Source organism: Hemiscyllium ocellatum, chromosome 8 (genome assembly GCF_020745735.1).
Source record: "Hemiscyllium ocellatum isolate sHemOce1 chromosome 8, sHemOce1.pat.X.cur, whole genome shotgun sequence".
Lineage (NCBI taxonomy): Eukaryota > Metazoa > Chordata > Chondrichthyes > Orectolobiformes > Hemiscylliidae > Hemiscyllium > Hemiscyllium ocellatum.
The window spans coordinates 10141590-10156208 of NC_083408.1; positions in this window are offsets into that span (position 1 = coordinate 10141590).

Sequence of the window (14619 nt, forward strand, 5' to 3'; positions counted from 1 at the left end):
TTGTTGCACTGTCTCAGGGTGCCAGAAGGATCATCATCTCCGCTGCTTACGTGATCTGTAATACAATGTGACTCCAGTGAGTAGGAATGTCAAGCATCATTATCATTGCCATCTATTGCCTTGAACATTTGGTCACAATGACCAGGACGGGACTGAGTCCTTTTAATACTCACTGATTTAATGGGACACCAAAAAATGTTGTACAAAACAGACTTGAAAACTGGGTTTCCGTGGGTCGCTGCCTTGTTTACAGAAAATGCTACATTATCGCTAGCACAGGGCTTCTCATTCGGTCGGCTTCAATTTGGCACAGAACTTGATTCAAAGACACTTCACTAACATCCTTCTGCAAGTTCCTACAGACAAAGTGAAACACATTCTACATTCAAGGACGCGTTTGCTCCATGTGTCTAGCTGGAAACCTGTGTGAAGGAACATGCGCATGGGAGAATCCTCCACTGTCTGATCTAAAGCTACAACAGGAGCTGTGTATTCAAGCTGTGAGAGCAGTGGGATAAAGAGGAGGACCTTGGTATTCTGTGGTGGAGATTCACAGGGTCCTCATCATGCTATTGATTAAACCCCTCTGTCAGAATCAGCACATGCAGAGGGGAATAGGAGGGGGTCATTTCACTCACCAGCGCTACCCCGCCATTTGACATAATTATGGCTGACCGAACACGTCAATGTCTTTTCCCAGCCCATCTATATTAAACTTTCGCCCAAAGGGCAAAATACACTGAATAAACCGAAACACTCTGTGCAACTCTGGGAGGAAACTGCGTTGAAAGACAGTGGGCATCTGCAGTGGGTTTTGTGAATGGGCAGCCCATTCCTGGCTGGTCATATTTCAAATGATACGATTTTCTTAAAACTCACCACCAAGAAAATGAGGAACCTTCTCTGGTTGGCAGCAGGGACAAGAACTCCAGACGATAGGAACTGACGGTGAATCAGCAGAACAATAATTGAGTAAGCTGAGATCTGAACTAAACTCCGATTCTTTTAGGAATCAAACCCACAAACGGTGAATCGCGATCTTAACAATGCAGCAGCTGACCACCACGTCTTTCGTTGTGCCACAGAGCTGCGCTAGCCTCCATTTTACTGCACCCAAAGTTACAGTGTTCAAGTCTTTCAATAAATAACTGTTAATCCTCGCCCCACTTTGCAGTACCTGATCGTTATCCTTGCATGCTCTAGCTCCTCAAGTGTTCAGCTAAATACTCCTGAAGTGTTTGGATGGCTCTTAGCTTTAGCACACGTTCAAACAGTGAACTCCGGACAAACAACACTCTCAGGATGCAAACTGTCTTCCTAAATCTTCCCTGAACATCCTCTCTCTAGCGTTTCATCTATATCCCTGGTAATTTACTCTTCCCATAAGAAGATTTTTTTCCTGTCACATGCATCTATCCCCTTTCTGTGCACGTTCATCAATTTCTCTCTCAGCTTTCTCCGCTCTCAGATAGAGAGCCCCAGTCGAGCTCATCTATCTTTGAATTGGCGAGAGTGCAGTGCGTTAAAAGTTTAGCAGGTCAGGCAGCATCCGAGGAGCAGGAGAATCGATGTTTCGGGCATAAGCCCTTCATCGGGAATGGGGCTTTTGAGTCGGGGTTGAGGGAGGGGAATGCGATTGGTGGTCATGTAGCTGGGAAAGTGATAGGTGGATGAAGGTGAAGGAGAAGGTGGTAGTTCAGCGGGGGGATTGTTAACCGGATCCAGAGAGCAGTGCCTAGTTGGAGGTTTTGGACGGCAATAATGTGGGGGAAGGGGGAGGGAGGTGAAATGAGGAAGCTATTAAAATACACATTTATTCCATGTGGTTGCATGGTCCTAAGGTGGAATATGAGACGTTCTTCCTCCAGCCATCGGCTAGTAATAGAATGGCGGTGGCTTGTGCCCGAAACATTGATTCTCTTCTCCTCAGGTGCTGTCTGACGTGCTGTGCTTTCCAGCACGACACTCTTGACTCTGAGCTCCACCACCTGCAGCCCTGACTTTCGCTTATCTTCGCAGGGGGAATGGTCGAGCTCAGTCACAACCTTGGTAAATCTCCTCTGACCACGCTCCCTTGCAAACACACGTTCCAGAAGACTGGCGATCAGAACAGAACAAAATTATCTAAAGGAATTCAGAAATATCGGAACAGAATCAGCTGATCTACTGCAACTAGGGAGAAATTTTCGCGACAAGCGATCCGCCTTTGGAATGTACGGTATGTGTAGGTGGGGCAGGAATGTGAAAGAAGGTGAACAGGGTCTAAAATGATTAGAGACTGGGTATTGAAGATTGTGCGGTGTCTCAGCGGGAAATGACGTGCTGCTCTTCCACCTCGCGCTGTTCTATGCGGGAGCTCTGCAGCAGACCAAACTGAAATGGAGGCATGGGAACACAGTAGGATGTAGCAGTGACAGGAACATGGAAGCTCAGGGTCTTTTTTGGCTTGCAGACACCCGCTCTGTCTTTCCCTCCCCTGTCCAGACGATATCACATAGTGAGCCTGAAATGCAGTTATTTAAATTGAGTGATGGGCAGATAAATCAGCTTGCATAAGTCATGTAGTTGCACAGTCACTGTCACTCTGTCTCCCCGGGAGCAGTAGTACTCCCCCACGCTGATTCAGACAGCACAGTTCTTACTCTGACATGTCCCTTCGAGAATGGAAGAACAGGTATTAGCAACACGTACTTCGAATGGAGTACTTGTTTTGCTCAATAATACATCTTACATCTTACATCTTAATCATGACCCACTCAATCTCCTCTGCTCTGAGAAAAACAACTCCAGTTTGTACAATCTCTGTTCTTCAGCCCAGACAATATCCTGGCAAATCTCCCCTGCATCGTTTCAAGTGCTTTCACATTCCTGCTATAATGTGAATTGCATAACTATACACAATATTCTCGCTAGAGCCGGATGAAAAAGTGAAATAAATGAGGCGGAAGTCGACAAAAAGTGGCGCTTTTTGATTAAAGTTTATTTTCCTCAATGTTGCCCTGTATCTTTTACCTGAGCCTGATGTCAATTATCGCTGGTCCATGTCAGTAAAAGCTGTTACAAGGGGATCGATCTCACAACCGCGGTATCAAAATGGATCAACTGGGTTGAAGGTCCCGATGGTGGGACATGGTCACCCAGCAACAGTGAGTACAGCAACACAGACTGAACGGGGTCAATGTGAAAGTGATTGTAAGGGAAATGAGAGGGGGAACTTAAAGGAGGTAAGTGATTGCGGGAGGGAGGGAATTCTCCGAGAATGGGTGAGTCTTAATCCTGATATATGACTCGCAGAAATGTGAGAGACATAGTGAATTGATGGAAAAAAAATCATAATCTTTGACATTGATTTCATGTAAAATCACCGAATTTATTTCTGTGTTTCCTCTGCATGAGTCACAAGGAGTAAAATGCATTGACTCGGATTCGAACGAGCTGACTGCGGCCACAATGCAGAATATTTTAACATTCAAACCATCACTGGGTCATGCAGAGACGCGTTTAAAAACAGCAATAATAACAGTAACAGAGGATATGTTCGGAAGATTAGCAGATGCACAACAGGAATATCAGGCGAGCAATAGCAGAAATGTGGGAATTCAGAATTAGCTGAATCTTTAAATTCGATATCCCCAGACGCTGTGGTGGTTCCATCGAGTACTGCATGTTCAAGACTGAGTTTGATAGATTTTTAGAATGAAAAAGATTCAGGGGATAGTGCGGGATATTGGTGAAATACATGTTTCAATAACAATCAGATTTAATACTGTTGCTTCACCAATGTCCCTACACAAGGAAGTACCCATTGCTGCAGTCAGTCTCATGACCCCAGTTCCGAGAACCGGAATCAGACAAACTTCATCGCGCAGCCGCAAATATCAAACCGGAAGTGGGCGCGGAAATGAGTGCGTGAAGCTAATCTGTGGCACCAGTGACATGATTGGCAAAGGTGCGGTCATAGAGTCATAGAGATATACAGCATGGAAACAGAGTCTTCGCTCCAACCCGTCCATGCCGGCCAGATATCCTAACCCAATCTAGTCCCACCTGCCAGCACCTGGCCCATATCCCTCCAAACCTTTCCTATTCATATACCCATCCAAATGCTTTAGAAATGTCGCAATTGTACCAGCCTCCACCACTTCCTCTGGCCGCTTATTCCATGCACACGCCACTATCTGTCTGAAAAAGTTACCCCTTAGATCTCTTTTATATCTTTCCCTTCTCAACCTATGTCTGTGCACTCTAGTTCTGATCTCCCCGCCACCAGGGAAAAGACATTGTCTATTTATCGAAGCTCGAGAAATGCTGAGGCTGGGAGTGATTCTCGTCAAAGGAAGGACATATTGGTCTCAATTGATTAAGATTCAGAAGCATCATTAACCCCCATTGAGGATTGGCTCAGAGGAAGCGTGCTTGAGCCTTAAGTGAGAGGTCGATGCATTGAAAGCATTCTAAGAGATCTTCCTTAACAAAGCGATGTTTTGTTATTTGACAGCAAGAACTGTTTTTGCTCACATCATCTCCACATCAGTTTCTTGCTCCAGCTCACATTGCTTCCATTCCAACACAGAAATCCGTCCTATTCTCTGTCTGTCTGCTATAATCTGAATTAACAATGTCATTCTTTGAATGGAGAAATATAGTAGGGAGTTGTTAATGCGGCGGCGATCTATTGGGCTAGTAATCTTTAGATACTGGAACGTGGCAGCTGCTCTTATTTAAATTCGGTGAATTAAAACTGGAAAATATACCCAATCTCAGGAACAGAGACAATAATTTTATATTGCTGAAAACCCATTCATTCAGGTCCCTTCGAAATTGACGTCGAGCGACCGTAGCGAGTCCTGTCAACATGTGACTCCAGACCCACAACAATGTAGTTCACCCATGAATGCCCTCTGACTCAGTTCACGGTGAATTAAAAATGAATAACAAATGCTCTTCAGACCAATGATAGCCATCCGTGGGAGAATAAGGAAGAATAAAAATACATGGACAACAGGGAAAATGGGAATCGTGTCTGTGTGGACTCGAATTCAATTGATTATCAAACTAAATAGACACAAGAATACCCGCAGTACCAAGAAGTCAGGGCCATGGGGTGTCTGCAGGAAGGGATTCAATTACCCGCTCATGTTAAAAATCACTTGCTCAGCCACAGTACACACAGGTCATTCACCACTGTCATATGTGAGAAGTGATGACTCTGGAGACCAACTGTCAGAGTCACCAGTAAGTTTACAAATGAGAGCAGGAATTAAATTCTACTGTTATTGCAGCTGTTAATCCCAACCAGCAATGAACCCTATTTGGATGCGTGTTTCCAGTGGAGTTCCACTGTTTTCTGATGTGGATCAATGAGTTAGACTTAGTTATAGGAGCCATGGTTCAGAGGTTTGCTGATGATGCAACAACTGGTCGCGTAGTTGACTATTATGAAGAATGTCAGAGACTGCAGGGATGCATCAATCAGGTGGAAAGGAAAAAAGGCGAACGGAATTGAATCCAGACCAATGAGTGTTAACGAAATTTGGGAGAAGGAACAATAACAGTGATTATCCTATGTGGTGAAGACAGACAAAGTGATCTTGGAGTGGACATCCATGACCACTGAAGGTCAATGGACAGGGGAATCAGTTGGACTGAAGTGCGTACTGTAGATGCTGGAGATCAGAGTCAAGATTAGAGTGGTGCTGAAGAAGCACAGCAGGTCAGGCACCATCCGAGTTGCATAAAAAAAATGATGTTTTGGGCAAACGCCTTCATCAGGTATAAGGATGGGAGCCTCGAGATTGGAGAGATAATCGGGAGGGTTGGGGTTTGGGTGCAATAAGTGGATGGAGGTTGCGATAAGTGTGTTAGGTCGGAGAAGAGGGTGGAGCGGATATGTGGGAAGGAAGATAGACAGGTGAGACAGGTCAGTAGGATGGTGACAAGCTGGAAGGTTGGAACTAAGGTAAGGTGAGGGTGAGGAAATGAGGAAACTGGAGAAATCCACATTGATGCAATGGGGTGAAGTGTCATCAGGCAGATGATGAGACTTTCTTCCACCAGGCGTCGTGTGGTGAGGGAGCGGTGGTGGAGGAGACCCAGGACCTCCATGTCCTCGGGAGATTGGCGGGGGAATTGAAATGTTCAGTCACGGGCATTGGGGTTGATTGATGCCGGTGTCCTGGAGATGTTCTCTGAAGCGCTGTGTGAGAAGGTGTCTGGTGGCCCCACTTTAGAGGAAACTGCATCGGGAGCAACGAATGCAATAAATGACAAGTGTGGAATTGCAGGTGAAATTTTGATGGATGTGGAAGGCTTCTTTGGGGCATTGGGTGGAGGTGAAGGATGCGTGGGCTCAGGGTTTGCAATTCCTGTGGTTGCAGAGGAAGGTGCTGAGAGGGAGGGTGGGTCATTGAAGGGTGTATACTTCACTAGGTAGTCGTGGAGGGAACGGTCCTGTCGGAAAGTGGATGGGGTGAGGAGGGGAAAATATCTTTGGAGGTCAGTGTTAGTGTTTTATTTACAAACCCACTGACTCCCACAGCTTTCTGGATTACACCTCCTCCCAAACCACCTATTGCACAAATGCTATCCTGTGTTCAGAAATCCTCCACCTCCACCGCATCTGCTCCAAGAGGACCAGTTCCACCCTAGAACACATCAGATGGCCTCCTTCTTTAAAGAGCGGAACTTCCCCTCCCATGTGATTGAAGATGTTCTCTAACGCATCCCATCCATGCCCCGCACCTCCATCCATAAACCCCACACCTCCAAACACAGTAAGGACAGAACAAGGACAGAGGAAGGGCCTCACCTTCCATTCCACCAACCTCCGCATAAATCACATTATTGCCCGATATCTTCACCACTTCTAAATTTACCCCACCAGCAGGGATATATTTCCCTTCCTCAAACCTATCCGCTTTCCTCAAAGACCTTTCCCTCTTTGAATACCTAATCATGCCCACGCCCTTCAATGGATGACCATTTCCTCCCGGCACCTTTCTCTGCCACTGCAGGAATTGCAAAACTTGCGCCCACATCTTCCCCCTCACCTTTGTCCAAGGCTCCAATGGAGACTTCCACATCCATCAAAAGTTCACCTGTACTTCCACACATATCACTCCTTACGCTTGTTGCTCCAGATGCGGTCTCCTCTAAATTGGGCAGAGCAGTGTCTTCTAACATATCACTTCAGAGAACATCTGCAGGACACCTGCAAGAATGAATTCCACTGCCCCATGGTCAATGGTTTCAACTCCCCATCCCACCATCCCGAGGACATGCAAGTCCTGGACCACCTCCATCGCCATTCCCTCACCACACGGCACCTGGAGGAAGAACGCCTCATCTTCTTCCTCGGCACCCTTCAACCCCATGGCATCAATGTGGACTTCATAATTTTCATCATTCCCTCTCACCCATCTTACCCGAGATCGAAACTTCCAGTTCAGCAGCGTCCTCTGACCTGTCCCACCTGTGTATCTTCATTCCTACCTATCGGCTCCACCCTCCTCTCTGACATATCACCTTCACCCCTCCTCTATCTACCTACTGCGCTCTCAGCGACCTTCTCCCCAACTCCAGCCCCTCCCATTTATCTCTCCACCCCTAGGGTCACAGTCTTGTTCCTGATGAAGGGCATTTGCTTGAAACATTGAATTTTCCTCAGATGCTGCAGGACCTGCTGTACATCTTCAGCACCACCTTCATCTTGAGGGGGATCAGTTGACTGAGATGTTTTTTGGATATTTTCTATTGTTGACCACAGATTGAAGACGATAGTAGAATTTAGCAAACACCAGTTTAGCGAATAGCTGAAGGACTGAACACAAGTCTGGTCACTGCTTTAATCAACATTTATTAAATTTTAAGATAAAAGATGGAAGTCTGAAGTATGCAACTTTGTCCATCAAGACTGCTTCACTATTCAATGAGTTTATCACTGATTCCTATCCAAGTAAGGGTGCTATGGGCATTGGAGGGGAATTTTCAAATGGTAGTGTTTCGTTGCATCTTCCAACCTTGTCCTTATAGTCAGTACTGCTGTTGAGAAATGAAGGTTCTGTCAAAAATGCCCGGATGACTTATTCCAGTGCATCGTGTAGTAGATGCATTCTCTGCAGTTGTGCCTTAGCGGTGAAAGGAATAAATATTCAGGTATTGAATAGGGAACAATCAAGTGACTGCATTGTCGTGGATGGTGTCTAATACCTTTAGTGTTATTGAAGTTACACCCATTTAGGCAAACAGAGAGAGTTATGTTCCATATCTCATTTGTGCCTTGAAAATGAATTAGAACAAAGAGCATAGAACAAGGAACAATTCAGCACAAAACAGGTCCTTCGGCCCACGATGTTGTGCTGAACAATTGTCTTAGCGTAAGCATCTATCCATGTACCTATCCAATTGCCTCTTAAAGGTCACTAATGATGCTGACTCGGCCACTCCCACAGGCAGGGCATTCCATGCCCTCACCACTCTCGGGGTAAAGAACCTACCCCTGACATCCCCCCTATACCTTCCACCCTTCACCTTAAATATATGTCCCCTTCTAACTCTCTTTTGTACCCGGGGAAAAAGTATCTGTCTGTCTACTCTATCTATTTCCCTGATCATCTTATAAACCTGTATCAAGTCATCCCTCATCCTTTGCCGTTCCAATGAGAAAAGGCCTAGCACTCTCATCCTATCCTCGTACGACCTATTCTCCATTCTAGGCAACATCCTTGTAAACCTCCTCTGCACCCTCCCCAAAGCTTCCACATCTTTCCGAAAGTGAGACGACCAGAACTGCACACAGTACTCCAAATGTGGCCTTACCACGGTCCTGTACAGCTGCAACATCACCTTACAACTTGAATTTAATCCCTCTGCTAATGAACGCTAATACACCATAGGCCTTCTTACAAGCTCTATCCACCTAACTTTCAAATAGCTATGAACATAGACCCCAAGATCCCTCTGCTCCTCCACCTTACTAAGAACCCTACCGTTAACCCTGTATTCCACATTCTTATTTGTCCTTCCAAAATGGACAACCTCACACTTGTCAGTGTTGACCTCCATCTGCCACTCCTCAGGCCAGCTCTGCATCATATCTAAGTCCCTTTGCAGCCAACAACAGCCCTCCTCACTACCCACAACTCCACCAATATTCATATCGTCTGCAAATTCGACTCCCTCTTCCAAGTCATTCATAAAAACTACAAATAGCAATGGACCCAGAATTGATCCCTGCGGAACACCACTTGTAACTGGGCTCCAGGCCGAATAATACCATCTACCACCACTCTCTGACTTCGACCAGTTAGACAGTTCTCTATCCAAATGGCCAAATTTTCCACGATCCCATGCCTCCTGACTTTCTGCATAAGCCTACCATGGCTCACCTTATCAAATGCGTTACTAAAATCCATGTACACTCCATCCACTGCTCGACCCTCATCCACATGCTTGGTCCACTCCTCAAAGAATTCAATAAGTTGAGTTTTTATCATAGACTGTCTACCAACGGGCATATTTTGTTGTCGAAGTGTTTATATGGAGTAATAGAGTCATAGAGATGTACAGCATGGAAACAGACCGTTCGGTCCAACCGGTCCATGGCGAACAGATATCGCTAACCAATTTAATCCCACCTACCAGCACACGGCCCATATTCCTCCAAACCCTTCCTATTCATATACCCATTTAAATGCCTCTTTAATTTACAATTGTACCGGCCTCCATGACATCCTCTGGCAGAGCATTCCATATACATATCCCGCACTCTGCATGAAAATGTTGTCCCTTAGGTCTCTTTTATATCTTTCTCCTCTCACCCTAAACCTATGCCCTCTAGTTGTGGATTCCAAAACTCCAGGGAAAAGACCATGTCTGTTTATCCTATCCATGTCCTACATAATTTTGTAAACCCCTATAAGGTTCCCCCTTAGCCTCCGATGATCCAGGGAAAGCATCCTCAGCTTGTTCAGCCTCTCCCTGTAGCTCAAATCCTTTAAATCTGGCAAAATCCTTGTAAATCTTTTCTGAACACTTTCAAGTTTCACTTTAGGAAAGATGTGGAAGCTTTGAAGAGGGTGCAGAGAAGATTTACCAGGATGTTGCCTGGAATGGAGTATAGGTCGTAGGAGGATAGGTTGAGAGTTCTCGGCCTTTTCTCGTTGGAACAGCGAAGCATGAGGGGTGACTTGATAGAGGTTTATAACATGATCAGAGGAATAGATAGAGTAGACAGTCAGAAACTTTTTCCCCGGGTACAACAGAGTATTACAAGGGGACATAAATTTAAGGTGAAGGGTGGAAGGTATAGGGGAGATGTCAGGGGTGGGTTCTTTACCCAGAGAGTGGTGGGGGCATGGAATGCGCTGCCCGTGGGAGTAGTAGAGTCAGAATCATTGGCGACCTTTAAGCGGCAATTGGATAGGTACATGGATGGGTGCTTAATCTAGGATAGATGTTCGGCAAAACATCGTGGGCCGAAGGACCTGTTCTGTGCTGTATTGTTCTATGTTCTAAGTTTCACAAAATCTTTCAGATAGGAAGGAGACAAGAATTGCACGCAAAATTCCAACACTGGCCTAACCAGTGACCTGTGCAGCCGCAACATGACCTCCCAACTCCTGTACTCAATACTCTGACCAATAAATAAAAGCATACCAAATGCCTTCTTCCTGCGACTCCGCTTTCAAGGAGGTCCGAACCTGCACTCAAAGGACTCTTTGTTCAGCAATACTCCATAGGACCTTACTATTAAGTGTATAAGTCCTGCTAAGATTTGCTTTCCGAAAATGCTGCATCTCGCATTTATCTGAAAGAAACTCCATCTGCCACTTCTCAACCCATTGGACCATCTGCTCTAGATCCTGTAGTAATCTAAGGTAACTTGTCGTCCACTACACCTCCAATTTTGGTGTCATCTCTAAACTTACTAACTGTACCTCTTATGTTCATATCCAAATCATTTATGTACATGACAAAATGTCGAGGACCCAACACCGATCCTTGTGGCATTCCCCTGGTCACAGGCCTCCAGTCTGAAAAACAATCCTCCACTGCCACCCTCAGTAGGCTACCTTTGTGCCAGTTCTGTATCTAAATAGCTGGTTCTCCCTTTATTCCATGAGATCTAACCTTCCTAATCAGTCCCCCATGAAGTCCATATAGATCACATCTACTACTCTGCCCTAATCAATCTTCTTTTTTACTTATTCAAAAAACTCAATCAAGTTTGTGAGACACGATTTCCCTTGAATGCCATGTTGGGTATTAGAACGAAACGTCTGTTAATGACATGCGTTTAAAGACACTTTAAATCATTTTTCATGTTTATGCTGCATTAATCTGTGGTTATGGATCCATGGTTTATGTTCACTTCCTGCAGTTCACATGCTGACTTCTCCAGTTGTTCATAGTTCAATGTGATGCATCTAGTGTGTACATAATGAGAGAGAGCTTGCTTCCCACATCTTGTGTTTAGGTGAGTCTTATGTCCAGCATTCATCAATTGCGAGAGCAAGGGGACAGGGCGAGACCAATGTGTAAGTCTGTCTGGGCCCATGCACGGCACTCACAACGGCAATCCTCTACTGTGCATTCACAGCCAGTTTTCTGTGCCGCTGCACCCACCCCCTGCACGTTTTGAAAAACCTCCATTATGTTGTGCTGTCTCTCTGTGCTTTTTCCACCAACATGAATCACTTCTACTCAACCTGCTCCAGATTTCATCTGACAAAACACTCATTAAGAATCCTATTGCATTAAACATGCACTTCGTAGCTCTCATTATTTTTTTTCTCTGGATCTCTTTCATACGATAAAAGTTCACAGCAACTTGACATGGAAAAGAAAATCGCGTTCCTTTTCCTTATCACAATTCAGTTTACATTTCAAGACAGTTTAGGCAACAGGCTCAAATTATTCCTTGAGGTTTTATAATATCGTCGATGCATATAAAATGACCATTGGAGTTCCAATTTCAATAAGACCGCTGACATAATCCAAAAATAGCGACGAATTTGGGATGCGAAGCCACGATTGAAGAGCACAATGAGTTAGTAGTACATCGCCTTAACCTCTCGGCCACCTCGTCGCACACACCGGAAACCACGTGGCCTAATCTCCCAGACCACCTCAATCTCATCACCTCTGGGGAATCTCCCATTCACAGCCTCCAACCTCATTGCCCATGAACCGGGCACTGCTCGATTCTACCTCCTTCCTAAGACCTGCTGTCTCAGCCTGCGCTTGTCCGACCAGATTCATCCCTTCCTATTTCAACACCTTCCTGTCTCACCACTCCAGGAAATCATCTTCTATGTTTGTGACACCACCGATTGATTTCATCTCCTCCAAGTCTTTTGTTTCCCTGGCTCACAACGCGTCATCTTCACCTTGGACATCCAGTCCCTGTACACATCCATCTGCCATGGCGAAAGTCTCCAAGCACTCTGTTTCTTCATCTCACCACATCCCAACTAGTACCCTCATCCAGCTGGCTGAACTGGTTCTCACCTTCAACAACTTTTCTGTCCAATCCTCCCACTTCCTGCAAACCAAAGGGCACCCACATGACCTACCTATGCTTGTCTGTTTTTTCAGATATGTGAAATTGTCTGTCTTTTGCAGTTACTCTGGCACCTCTCTCCATTTGTTCCTCTGCTAGATTGATGAATGCATTGGCCCCACTTCCTGCTCCCACGAGGAGGTTGAACAGTTCACCAACGTTGCCAACACCTTTCACTCCGACCTCAAATTCACTTGGGTCATCTTGGCAACTTCCTTCCGCTTCTTGGAACAGTCCTTCACCGTCTCCAGCGAATAACTAATGACATATATATACTGCAATCCCACCGACTCCCACAGCGACAAATACCACACCTCCTCTCATCCTACGTCGTTTAAAAATACCATTCCTTATTCCCAATTCCTCCGCCTCCACCACATCTTTTCCCAGGATGACCAATTCCACCTAAGAAAGTCCCAATTGGTCTCCTTCCCACGGGATTGACGATGCCCTCCAGTGAACCTCCTCCACCTCACTCACCACCGCCCTGAAACATCTCCCACAACAAGGACAGACACCCATGGTCGTCAACTTTCTCTCCAACAAACGCAGCATAAAACACATCAGAAACCACCACTTCTGCAATCTTCAAACAGACCCCACCATCACATATATATTTCCCTCCACACCCCTATCAGCATTCTGAAAAGATCATTCCCTCCACGAAACCCTCGCCAGGTCTACAACCCAATAGGCCCACACCCCACTACTGGCATCTTTCCCTGCCACCGCAGGAAGGTAAAAACAGCGCCTACAGCACTCCACTCATCTCCGTCTAAGGCCCAAAGGGATCCTTCTACATCCATTAAGAATTCACCTGTACAACCTCAAATGTCATCTACTGCTTCTGTTGAGCCCAATGTGGTCTCCTCTACATCAGGGAGACAGGACACCCTCTTGCAGATCATTTCAGAGAACATCTCTGGGACACTCGCAGCCACCAACTTCACCATCCCGTTACAGAACACTTCAACTCCTCCTCCCACTCCGTCATAGACGTACAGGTCCTGGGCCTCCTTCAGCGCCATAACCACCCAATACCTGGAGGAGGAACGCCATATATTCCGCCTTCGGACTCTGTAACCTCACATAAGTGTGGATTTGAACATTTTCCTCCTTTCCTTTCCCATAAGTTCCAAGCCCAAACTTGGCACCGCCCTTTGGACCCATTCTATCACTGCTCCTTCTGAACTATCATCTTCTCCCTCAACTTCAACCAATTAACGCTTGCCAAGCTATCTCCCCGCTCTCTCACATTAAACCTATGCCCTCTAGTTCTGGATTCCCTGACCCCAGGGAAAAGATTTTGTCGTTTTATCCATTCCATGCCCCTCATAATTTTGTAAACCTCTATAAGGTCAGCCCTCAGTTTCCGATGCTCCAGGGAAAACAGCTTTTCCCTATAGTTCAAATCCTCCTTGTAAATCTTTCTGAAGCATTCCAAGCTTCACAACATCTTTCCAATCGGAAGGAGACCAGAATTGCACTCAATATTGCAACAGTGGCCTAACCAATGTCCTGTGCAGCCGCAACATGACCTCCCAACTCATGTACTGAACACTCTAACCAAAAAAGGAAAGCATTCCAAACGCATTCTTCACTATCCTATCTACCTCCGACTCCATTTTCAGGAGCTATGAATCTGCACTCCAAGGTCCCTTTGTTCTGCAACACTCCCTAGGGCATTACCATTAAGTTTATAAGTCCTGTTAAGATTTGCTTTCCCAAAATGCAGCACCTCTCTTGTATATGTATTAACCTTAATCACTTTATACCTTTTCTTTAATCATGTTTTGTTAGCTTATCAGAATGCCCAACTGTGTTAGTCAGAATTACCTCACTCCAGCTTTACAATAAACCAATGGTGTTAGTTCCCATTATCGTTCTAGTTCCACCACTCTGTTTTTTCCTCATTCTACTTAATATTATTCTCCTAGAACTATTAGGAATTATACTGCCACCTGTGCTACAATGAACCTCCTTCCCAGACTAACCTGTCATGATTAGATATTTAGCTACCCCATCTATCACAATGTTTCCCTGTCCCATGCTGACAC